Raw genomic sequence first — 12,805 nt, 5'->3', positions numbered from 1 at the left:
TATTGTTCAATGGAACTGCAGAGGCCTTCTGAATAATCTTGACGACGTTTATGAGATTCTGCATGCCAATCAGCCAAGTATAATGTGTGTCCAGGAAACACATCTGAATTCCAAACACACAAATTTCTTGAATAGTTACATGGTATACAGGAAAGACAGGGATGGCTGCACACACTCTTCTGGCGGTGTTGCCATAATCACCCGCAAATCCTTAGCATGCCACCCTGTCACCTTGAACACCGTCCTTGAGGCTGTAGCAATACGCTTAATAATATTTAATAGGTTGATAACGGTATGCTCCATATACATTCCTCCTGATGTTGCACTTACGAGCTCCGACTTCGAGGCGCTGGTTGACCAGCTGCCCGAACCATACATCCTTACAGGCGACCTTAATGCTCACAACTCTCTTTGGGGCTCTTCCAGAACGGATGCCCGAGGTCGCCTGATAGAAAAATTCCTTACATCTTCTGGAGCATGCCTTTTCAACAACAAACAGCCTACATACCATAACATAGGTCACAACACGTACTCATGTCTTGACTTGGCTATTGGCTCCGCAGTTCTCTTTCCTCTTCTCGAGTGGGGTGTGGGAACTGACCCATATGGTAGTGACCACTTCCCCACCTCACTTAGATATATAGGTAAAGGCCCAAGCAGTTCATCTTCCCATAATAGGTTCAATGAAGCACGAGCTAACTGGAACACATTTACAGAGTCATCGAAACTACACCACACATCCATAGCACACCTCCACGTAGATGAAGCCGCACAACTCTTCACGGCGCACATCCTCGACGCCGCCGAGAAGTCCATTCCCCACGCCTCTGGTGCCCCGCGCAACCAGCGGAGGCCGTGGTGGAATGAGGACTGTAGGCGGGCGCGAGAGGCCCAGAACAAGGCGTGGGGTGTCCTTCGTCGGTACCCCACGTCGGGTAACCTCATTTTGTTCAAACGGGCCAAGGCGTTAGGAAAACGTGTGCGCCGTGAGGCTAAACGAGAGAGTTGGCGCTCATTCATAACATCTATAAACTCATACACAGACACACGCAAGGTATGGACACGTATACGCAAACTCAAAGGACAACATACACACAGCCTGCCCCTGGTCAGTACAACAGGGGACACACTCGAAGACCAGGCTGACACACTCGCACAACACTTCCAACACGTTTCCAGTTCAGCACACTACACAAACACCTTTATGAAGCACAAACTCGTGGCCGAAAAGAAGCCTTTACATGACAATGACAGGTCAGCCACCTCTTATAACTCCGAGTTCACGCTTCATGAGCTGAGGGGTGCTCTGAGCACGTGTACACCCTCAGCTCCAGGCCCAGACAACATTACATATACAATGATACAGAACTTACACACAGACACTCTTGTAACACTTGTTCACCTGTTCAACAAGATATGGCTTTCGGGGCACATTCCAAAGTCTTGGAGGGATGCCATAGTTGTAGCGTTCTTGAAAGAAGGGAAGGACCCTTCTTCTCCCGCTAGCTATCGACCCATTGCCCTGACCAGCTGCCTGTGCAAGCTTCTCGAGAAGATGATAAACCGGAGGCTCGTGTACTTTTTGGAGTACAACGGCCTTCTCGAGAGCTGCCAGGCAGGCTTCAGGGTGGGGAGATCCACAAACGATCAACTTGTGGCACTAGAGTCATACATTAAGGATGCCTTCATTCACAAACAATTCTGTTTTACGGTGTTTTTTGACATAGAGAAGGCCTATGACACCGCATGGCGTTATGGCATACTTACTGACCTTAAGTCGTTCGGTGTCTCTGGTAACATGTTAAATACCGTTATTAGTTATTTGTCAGAGAGAACCTTTCGCGTCAGAGTTGGTTCTGCACTGTCAAAGGTACACGTGCAGGAAAATGGCGTGCCGCAAGGTGGAGTTCTAAGCTGCACTCTCTTCATAGTAAAGATGAACTCCCTTGGGAAGGCACTGCCGCCTACAATTTCTTACTCTATGTATGTAGATGACGTGCAGATATCGTTTAAATCTTGTAATATGTCAATATGCGAACGTCAAGTCCAGCTCGGCGTCAAGAAACTTGCCAGCTGGGCAGACAAAAATGGTTTTAAATTGAATCCTGCAAAAAGCACCTGCGTTGTGTTCTCTAGGAAGCGCGGGATCCTTCCAGACCCAGACATTACACTTAATGGCGTGTCGCTTCCTGTGAACAAGGAGCACAAGTTTTTAGGTGTTGTGTTTGACCAGAAACTCACATTCATTCCACACATCAAGAAACTTAAACATAAATGTCTTAAAACAATGAATATCCTGAAGGTTCTCTCCCACAATTCGTATGGTTCCGACAAAGAACTCTTACTACGGCTCTATACTGCTTTGGTTGGGTCTCGTTTGGACTATGGCAGTGTGGTATATGGGTCGGCGAGTAAAACAGCATTGCGAATGCTTGACCCAGTACTACACTTGGGGCTACGGCTTGCGTCGGGTGCTTTCCGCACTAGCCCTGTCGAGAGTCTATATGTTGAATGTAATAAGTGGAGCCTTGAGAACCAGCGAACGTACATGGACTTACTTTATGCTTTTAAAATTTCATCTCAGAATAACCACCCTTTTTATCCTGTCCTTAACGATACATCCACATCTGTGCTGTTTGTAAATCGCCCGTCCGTTACTCCGCCTTTTTCACTTCGAGCGAGAGAGCAAGCCTCGGATCTGAGTGCTTCGTTTTTAGACGTGTACAGGTCATCGTCTTTAAACATTTTACCGCCTTGGCAAGTTCGCCCTGTGTCCTGTGACCTTTCTTTTATAAAGCTTGACAAAAATCGGGTACCGCGAGCTGCAATACTGCAGCACTTTCTTTCTTTGCAGTTCAAATACCCACGTGCTGAATTCTACAGTGACGCTTCTAAAACCTCCACTATGGTGTCGTGCGCTGCTCATGGTCCGAATTTCAATGCAGCCAGAACCATGAGCGTGCACACAACAATTTTTTCAGCAGAAGCGTACGGAATTTTACTGATTGTACGACATATCCTTGAAAATCAAATTCCCAATTCTATCATCTACACAGATTCTTTGAGTGTTGTTCGCGCATTGTCATCGCATACACCCCCCAAAAACCACATAGTTAATCTTGTATTCAACACTATCATGTCGGTGTATGCGGACAAGCATCGGCTGCTCCTCTGCTGGGTCTCAGGACACGCTGGGATCGCTGGGAACGAGTTGGCAGACGAGAGGGCCGGTGCTGCTGCACTCAGGAACACTGTAGACATAACAAGCGTACCATATACAGACCTCAAGCCACACATAAGACAACACCTGCGCAGAACATGGCAAACACACTGGGACGAACAGACAGACAACAAACTACATGTAATAAAGCCACACTTGGGACGGTACACAGCTGACTCACACAACAGAAACACAGAAGTCGCCTTGGCTAGGCTACGGATAGGGCACACGCATGCAACTCACTCGTATCTGCTGACGGGATCTCCTAGACCCCAGTGCGGCAGGTGCGGAGAGGCCCTATCCGTAGTGCACATACTAATAACATGCAGGGCACTTCACACCACACGACGCAAACACTTTCCAGAAATCTACAGACAACAAATCCCACTCCACCCATCGCACTTCTTAGGCGATGAACCAATGTTTGCTATCAAACGTGTTTTTAATTATCTGTCAGAAGTTAAATTTCTGAATCTCATATCGTATCATGCATAATCACAACCTGGCCCTCTACACCAGCCATCCTCATTGTCTTTATTTGTTTTTACTTCTGGTGCTATTCACTTCTAGTATTGACTTTAATATGTGGTAGCTAACCATCTTTTTTTTTTGGCGCTCTTTGCCCCAGTTGGCCTTGCGCCATTAAAATGCAATCATCATCATCATCACCGACTTAGTTGAGGAGCACTCAAGACCGGCGAGTGCCGCTTCCGCGACTACGACGTCTGTGCCTGCCTGAAGCGCCTCCTCAATTTGTGCATCACTACTTCCGGCGCACCAAGGAGTGATGTCATCGGCATACAAACTATGTTTAAGGTGTAGGATTTGAGCTAAGCATTTAGGGAGATTAAGAAGAGCCAGATTAAAAAGGAGGGGAGAGAGGACTGCTCCCTGAGGGGTACCAACTGAAGGCATGTGAATAGTGTCGGATACTAGGTCACCGACGTGTATTACAGCAGTACGATCAGTGAGAAACTCTTTAATGTAAGTGTAAACTCGCTGCCCGGGGTGAGTCATTGCCAGATTTTGGAGGATAGCTTTGTGTGAGAGACTATCGCTTCTAATCCCTCAAAGCACTTCCACTGCCAAACTGGAACGTATAACACAGCTGAAGAGCTCATGGAAGCCCACTCTGTGATTCAACTTTCCCGCCTTTCTACCACCCCTGCAGGCAGATCCATCTTAGATTCGCTCGGGCTTCACGCACCGACCTTTACTGACGAGAGAGTACGCATTCCTCCCGACTTACACAATCTCCTACTCGTTCGGCCAATTCCCCATAGTATGCACCCGGAGCACAATGTTAAACGCCGGGAACATCGTGCAAGCGTGTTCGCCCGTAAATACCCCATGGGCCCGACCACCGCATATGTGGACGCCGCTACTTATCGCCACCACAATGCTTATGCAGTCACCGCACTGTTCGACCCTAAAGCACCCCCTTACCAATCACTAACTATCGTAACGCACTCCCCTGCCACTGCGGAAGAGGCGGCCATTGCACTTGCGCTCACTCACCGGCCTACACCAACAATTGTTATTTCTGATTCGAAAACGGCCATTCGAAATTTTGCCCGTGGTAACATTTCCCGCAGGCTCTCAAAATTCTTCTTCGAAAACCTCCCACCTCCCACGCGGAGCTGATTTGGACTCCAGCCCATGCGGGGCTGGAAGGTAATAAAGCAGCTAACCTTGCAGCTCGAGAGCTAACCGTCCGAGCTGGGCCAAGTCGCACCCTTCCCATGGAGCCCAATCAGCCCGTGACAGCCTGTTAACTCTCCAGGAAATGACCTGCCACTACCGCCTCTCTCGCCGGTGCTACCCTCCACCCCACTGGTCGCTTTCTATCGCAGAGGAACAATACATGGCGCCTTATACGAACCAATACCCTCCCTTGTCGCGCCAGACTACATGCAATTTATCCCTCAATATTTCCTTCTCCCCAATGCCCCGACTGCGGAGCCACCGAAACAGTCTCTCATATCATTTGGCAATGCCCTCAAAACGCATTCCCTCTCATCTCTTCTGAAGAGCACTGGGAGGCGGCGTTACGCAGCTCGGACCCTCAAGTCCAGCAAGGACTTGTTGAACGAGCAGCTTAGGTCACCGGCACCCTCCAAGCGCTGGTCACCACTCGTCGTTAGCCCAACTAGTGCTCAAATAAAGTGTTTTCTCTCTCTCTGCACTGCCGCTGTTGTCACGCTCTCTGCTGTGAGAGAGGCTCTTTTAGGGGCGAAACCCCTTAGGGGCTGGGGCTGTTGGTGTCGTCGTCGCAATCGTCGTTTGTCTCGTGTAGTCGCAATACTAACACACCGGGAAACTCGTTTTCGCCTCGCACTAGAACGTAACACGTACTAAAAAAAATTCCCCCGCATTTCCCCGAGGGGGAGAATGTGAAAGTGCGAATGCACGGTTGTCGGCCCGCTTGCGGCGCTTGCGCTCGGCCCCCGCAGCCCACCGCCTCGCCGCCTTCTCTTCCATCTCTTCCATCGGGTTTGTAGTATAACGTGTACACCACGCAGTTATCAAGCCGCTATAACGCCGCTGAGTCGCCAACGCACGCCGCTGACGACGTAGTTTGAATGCGTTAAAGATATAAGGCGCGTCACTAACACTGATATCAGCGTCGCTTCCGTGGCTTGGTTGTTCGGGTCGATCACCAGGCACCGCTTCCCTTTGGCCTCGATTTCGCCCTTCGAGGCCAGACTCTTCATCTCTTCTGCTGTCTGGAAAGTGACCATCCAAACGTGATTGAATTGGAATGGTCCCAGTGCAGTGATTTTCGTCAGGTCGGTGGTAGCGCTGAGTGCCGCTGCTATGTCATCGATCCTGTAGGGCCGGGCCGACGGATCGCCGTGAAGGAAAACCGAGTTTTCGCTTAACTTGCCTGTCGGCAGGGTCGGGAGGAAAAAGCCAGGGTCGGGAGGAAACAACCAGGAAAAAGCAGTGAAGCTTCACTGGGTGCCGACAACCGTGCCCAATGAACTCCTCGTGCGGCATTTGGAACGCTTTGGTGAAGTGAAGAGCATTTCTTTTGAAAAGTGGCGCCGCCCGGGCATGGGCCACATGGGGAGCACCACGAGAATAGTACAGATCGCCCCAAGGAACGTGAACTCGCTTGACGCGCTCCCCCATCAGGTGAAGATGTACGGGAACATGGTGCTCATAGAAGTTCCTGGCCGCCCCGCCATGTGTCTGCGCTGCCAACAACTTGGCCACATGCGGAGGCAGTGCACAACACCTTGGTGCCGGGCCTGCCGTGGTTTTGGTCACGACAGTTCAGCGTGCGAACAAAGCTATGTGGCCAGGGCCAGAGGAATGCGGACCACCCAACCACTGAACGATTTCATGGATATCGAAGAAATCCAGGAGACGATGACCTCCCAGCCCTTCTCCCAGTCCGAGGTAACTCGTGCTGCCGAGAAAAACGAAAGAGACGAAGCCCCAGCCAACGCCTCCGCCCCTGGTGAGGTCACCACCACCAACAGCAGCAGCACGGAACGAGTTATTGCGGAGGAGAGAGACGCCGCGGTTGATCCAGCCGACAGTGACGCAGCCGCCGCCCCCTGTCCCCTCCAAAAGACCACACCGGAAATCGACGGGGCCCTGCAGACACAAAGCACCTTTCTTCCCCCGCCATTGTGCATCAGCGGGGCTCTCGGGACAGCGTCGGCGGAGCCGCCGACGGAGGGCAAGGAGGAGCAACTTTTCGACGGCCCCGAGAGAAGCGACGAAAACGCGGCTCCCCCCTCCGGGGCTTCGAAGACGGCGGAGAGGAACAACAACAAGGAGGAGGCAAGCAGCGAGGACGAAAATGTCAACGGGAAAGAAGGCACCGCCGGCCAGCATGAAAGCGTCCAGAGCCACGCCGAACCCCCGGGACCACAACGAGGGCGGCGCACCCTTCGGAGGCAGGCAGGCCAAAAAGACGGCGCCATCCCAAGCGTCAATAGCGGCGGCGGCCGCGCTTAACCCGAAACAGGTGAGCCCTCTCCCCCCAGCGAGCGATGGCCGTTTCCAAGCAAATTAGCAGATTAGCTTCCATTAACGTAGTCAGCCTCGTCTCCGCAAAACGGAGGCGCTGGCTCCTCGATCTATTGAATGACCAAAGAATCGATGTGGCCCTTCTTCAAGAAACAAAAATTTCAACTGCTGATGACGCCAAAAATTTCGTGCGCTGCTTTGGACATGACTTTTGGTGTTTTCACACACGAACGCAAAGTCGTGCCGGCGGTACGGCCATTCTTATTCGGAAATCAGAATCCTGTAGCATTATCGACTGCGAACTGGGGGGAGATGGCCGATTCTCACTCGTTGACGCCATCTTGGGCGGTGAGATCACACGTTTCGTTTGTGTGTATGCCCCCAATGAACCCAAAGCTCGGCAGGCATTTTTTTCTACCCTTCGCCCAATCCTAAACGTGGCGGGAAATGTCGTTCTTGGGGGAGATTTTAACTGCGTACTAACCGCCAGCGACAGGGCGGGGAGCCGTGGCAACGCCGACGTCGCGGCTCGCACCCTGTCATCTGTACTACGCGAAAGCGACCTAACTGACGTGACACGTGATCGCGACTGGGGTGCACCCCACTACACGCGGTGGCGTGGCGCGTTCCAGGCACGGCTGGATCGCTTTTACGTTAGCGGCGACTTGCTACAGCGGGTAGCTAGCTACAGTGTCATACCGATCGCCTTCTCCGACCATGGGCTGGTGTCCTGCTCAATATCAATGGGACAGGCGCGCTCACAAACGAAGTCCAGCAGTCGCTGGATAATGAACGCGAAGTGCATCGAACACCCAGATTTCACCGTAAGGGTAAGGGAGGCCTTGAAGATCTTGGAAGACAACTTAGATGATGATGTCGCGTGGGAAAGTTTCAAAACCACGGTTAAGGAAGTAGCCATGGAGATAGGTAGGCGTGAGGCGGCCGAACAGAGAGCCAACGAGCGGCGCCTTATGGAGACCCTCCGTGGCCTCATCGAGGCGGACGAAGAACGGCCGGGAGAGTTCCGAGAAGACATCCGCCTAACTAAAGAAGAGCTCCGGAGTGAGCTAGAGCGGCGATACTGGGGCGCCCTTGTCCGCAGCCGCGAGCAGAGGGTCGAGTACGAGGCGCAGCCGTCCAAGATCTTCCGAGCTTTCGAGCGCGAGCGCATCGCCCGCAAAAAGATCAACGAGGTCAGCCACGGTGGCGGAGTCGCGCAGGGGCAGAAGGAAGTGGCGGCAGCCTTTTACGACTATTTTAAAGACCTTTTCCGGTCTAGACCGACGCCAGACGGCGTGCCCACCGAGGTACTCTCTTCCTTACCCTCAGTGCCGGACGACGCAAAAGACCTAATCAACGCGCCTATAACCGCGTGGGAGGTAGACCGCGAAATCAAAAAACTGCCTAAGAACAAGTCTCCAGGTCCGGACGGCATCATCGCCGAATTCTATCGGGCGTTTCGAAAAGAATTGGGCCCCATTCTAGTGACCGTTTTTGAAAAATGCAGGCAGGAAGGTCGGCTCCTTCCCTCCATGCGGCAAAGCCACCTCGTTCTGATCCCCAAAGAGACCAGCTCCAAAGCTTTACCGGCCGTTACCGACTTCCGCCCAATCACACTACTATCGACCGACTATAAGATACTCGCTAGGATCCTAGCTCGACGTCTCGAGATGGCCCTCCGAGGCGTAGTTGGTGAGCATCAAACCTGCGGGTTCAAAGGTCGCTCTATCAACACCAATTTACATCGGATGAGGACCGCCTGCGAGGCTGCAGAGATGGGCGTGATGCCTATTGCGGTACTGCAACTGGATCTTCGAAAGGCCTTCGATCAAGTCGATCGGACATTTCTCTTCGCTCTACTTCAGCACTGCGGGATAGGGGAAACAATGATGAAATGGCTAGAAACGTGTTACGCAGACGTCACAACAAGTGTGATGTTGGGGGGAACACTCGGACCACCCATAGAGGTCAGCAGGTCGGTCCGCCAGGGATGTCCAATGTCTCCTGTCTTGTTCGCGCTCTATCTGGAACCGCTCTGTAGAATGATCGCTACTTCCAATTCGATCAGGGGACTGGTCCTCGGGAATGAAGAACTCCGCGTGCTAGCGTACGCGGACGACATCGCCGTCATCTGTACATCACGAACCCAGGTGAGCGAGGTCGCGGAGCTCGCACGTCGCTTCTGCCGCTTCTCTGGAGCGGAGCTAAACCTCTCCAAATCGGAGGGGTATTGGCTGGGTGAATGGGAACTCAAGCCCCCCAGCTTCTGCGGCGCTCGCTGGAAGGATTCATTACACCGCTACCTGGGCGTGAACCTGGCCCTATGGGAAGCCAACGCAGCCAGATGGCGACCTAGGCTAACGGCAGCGGAGGCCAAGTTGCAACCATGGAGAACACGCCACATCGCCTTGGTCTCCAGAGCACACATCTGCAACGTCGTAGTGTACCCGGCTACCCTATACTCGGCGCGAGTCACCTCCATCGACAAGAAATCGGTGAACAAGTTGCACCGACAGTGGGCGGTCTTCGTCTGGCGCTCCTCGTACGAGCCTATGAGACGCACAAATCTCTTTTGGGGACTAGATGCCGGAGGCCTAGGTCTGGTCCACGTGGAGATTAAGCTGACAGTCCAACGTTTTATATATTTCCGAGACCAGTCCGACCCTTTTCTCCGTGGAGCCCTCCAGTCAATCGGCTCTGCCCACATATCAAAGTGGCAGGTCACAACTGTCCAACTGCACCATGGCGCCCGAGCCGCCCCTTTCTATAGAGAAATCGCTGGCGCCATCACCCTACTGGAACAGCAGTTTTCATGGGACTACCTCCTAGCAGTTAAGCCCCGCCGGCTATACCGCGACCTTCTCGCAAAGCTCCTTCCCCCACCCCTGTACCGACAGCCACCAGTCGAGGCGGCTAAGCGGGGCGTACTAAAGCGAATCATGTGCCTGCCGATTCCGAGTGGGACGAAAAACTTTTTCTGCCGTTTCCACTTCGGGGTGCTACCGGTGGGATCACGACAGGAAGAACGTGGCTTCTTTCTGCCGCGCGGTGCGGGCTGCTTCCTGTGCGGGAGGTTGGAGACGGCGGAGCACGTGTTCCTAGAATGCAACACTGCACGTTATTTCTGGGACGAGGTGCAGTGTTTTCTGGGCGTCCACTGGGACATTGACGGGCAGGTCTCCGTTACCTGGACGTACCGATAGAACACTCGGAGCTGTGCGAATGCGTCATTACACTTGGCCTACACTCACTGTGGCGTGCGCGAGTGGATGCGGTGGAGTGTACCCCCACCCCGAAGCCAGCGTGGAGGCATTTCGTCCACAAGATGGAGTGGACCGTCAGTGCGCTCGGGGCACCCGACTCAGACTCAGAACTAGGACAAGCCCTTGCGAGCTGCTGCCGTGCGACGGTAGCATTTAAAACAAAGGAGCTGGAACGCTTTAAGTGGATATGAAGCCAGCAACAGGCTAGGCTGCAACGAAACACAACTCCCCCTTTTTTCCTTTTGTACCCGTAAATGCGCTCTCTTTAGTGTATGAGTGTGATTTCTATTGAACGGCGTAACACGCCAGTCAGGAACGTAGCATCAACAATGTAACAAAGGCAGCAGCATGTATAGTAGTGTGTCTTGCCCAGTACATATTTGCCCTGTGTCTTGCCCTGTACATATTTATGATGTAAATAAACCTGGTTTTGTTAAAAAAAAAATCGCTTCCGTGGCTTGGTCGGTAGAGCGTCGCGCTGCGGCCGCAAAGTCCTCGGATCGAAACCTGGCGCCGGATGCTGTTTCTTTTTTTAAATATAGAGGAGCACTGCGGACGCCGCCGCCGCCGCCGCCGGCGGTGGATGGTTTGGGGTCGCTTATAAAGTGCATTCGCACTTAAAACAGTGGGACACTCATGTACACCTCACGCTGGAGCGCTTCGTAACGCATACTAAAAAAAAAAAACCACTCGTTTTGCAACACCTCGCGCTTGAACGCTTCGTGCTCATATATATATATATATATATACAGTCGAACACGGATATATCGAACACGGGTATATCGAATTATTGTCTATATCGAACTCAAAAATTATCCCCTTGAAAATTCTGTGTAAAAGTATAGGAATTCGTACGTCTATATCGAACCGCATTTTTCCCGACATTGGGTATATCGAACGCCGCGCGATCTAGAAGGTGCTCTTCGGCGGTCGCTGCACCCCCGATTGAGGTTGGGGAGGATGTGGAGGAATGCCTGGACATGGCGAAGACCGGTTCGCGGAAGTAATCCCCCCCTACCGGAACGAATTTGCGCTTGCCCAGTCGGGCCCTGCTACCGGCCGCTGTAGCGTTAGCGGACGGAGCCCGGTATGCTAAATCTCTCTAGGCACACAAGCCCGAACGCTCGGAAAATGTGACAGTGCGAGGTAGGGATGCCCCAAATGCGCACGTCCTTTTTTTGTGTGTGTGTGTGTGGCTGCGTACGTTCCCCGGCTTGCCGAAAAAGAGTTTTGTTTTTTCTCTCTCTGGGTCTGTCTTCCCCCGATGTCGTCTCGGGAAAGGGAAGAGGGAACGAAGGCGCTGGCGGCCTCCCCCTTCTTTTGCATTTTGCTGCTGTCGCTGCTGTTTGGCAAGTTGTCCCGCACCTTTCGGAGATCACTGTTTCTCTCGGAGATGACCATCGCGAGCGCTTTGTTGGAGTCCGTTCAGAGAGCCTTAGAATTGTTGCCTTCAAAGTTCTTGTGGTACGTGCGCGCTGTTCTTCTTTTGCGTGCGTGTTGTGCATGGTGTGCGAAGGCGCAGAGTACTGCTGGAATTTTCTAGTTGTGCAGCCTCGAGAAGATCGAGACCAGCGTCTTTAATTTCATTTCCAGGACGAAGAAGCAGGCCAAGATTAGCGACTTTTTTTCACGGAAATAAAGCGTCCTGTTGCGTCGTGAGTGCGGAATTAGTTGTCATTCTTGAATGCGACGATCGGTAAGTGATCGTCCGCCATAGGTGAGGTCTCAGAGCCCATATTTTTTATATCGAATTTTTCATATATCGAACTATTTCGCGATCCCCTTGGAGTTCGATATATCCGTGTTCGACTGTATATATATATATATATATATATGTATATGTATATGTATATATATATATATATATATATATATATATATATATATACATATACATATATATATATATATATATATATATATATATATATATATATATATATATATATATATATATAATTGATTGATTGATTGTAGGGTTTAACGCGCCGACGCAACGCAGGCGATGAGGCGCGCCGTAGTGGAGGGCTCCGGATTAATTTTGACCACCTGGGGATCTTTAACGTGCGCCGAAATCTCGTACACACGGGCGTTTTTGCTTTTCGCCTCCATCAGAAAAGCGGCCGCCGCGATATATATATATATTAATATATATATATATATATATTGTAAGGCCCTTGAGCAACTGGCGAAACGGGACGCTTATCCGGCGATCCAGTGGGTTCCGAACACCTTATCGAGAGCGATGATGATGATGCACGAGGGAAGATGATTGGGTAATGGTAATGACAATGATAATGTTACGGCGAGGAGGGAATGCGGGAGATTGCCCAGAGTG

The sequence above is a fragment of the Haemaphysalis longicornis genome, unplaced genomic scaffold (assembly GCF_048455015.1).
Source record: "Haemaphysalis longicornis isolate Haplotype H1 unplaced genomic scaffold, Haemaphysalis longicornis Haplotype H1 scaffold_4, whole genome shotgun sequence".
In the NCBI taxonomy this organism is placed as follows: domain Eukaryota; kingdom Metazoa; phylum Arthropoda; class Arachnida; order Ixodida; family Ixodidae; genus Haemaphysalis; species Haemaphysalis longicornis.
The sequence above is the reverse complement of the archived record's forward strand: the minus strand, read 5'-3'. Positions refer to the sequence as shown.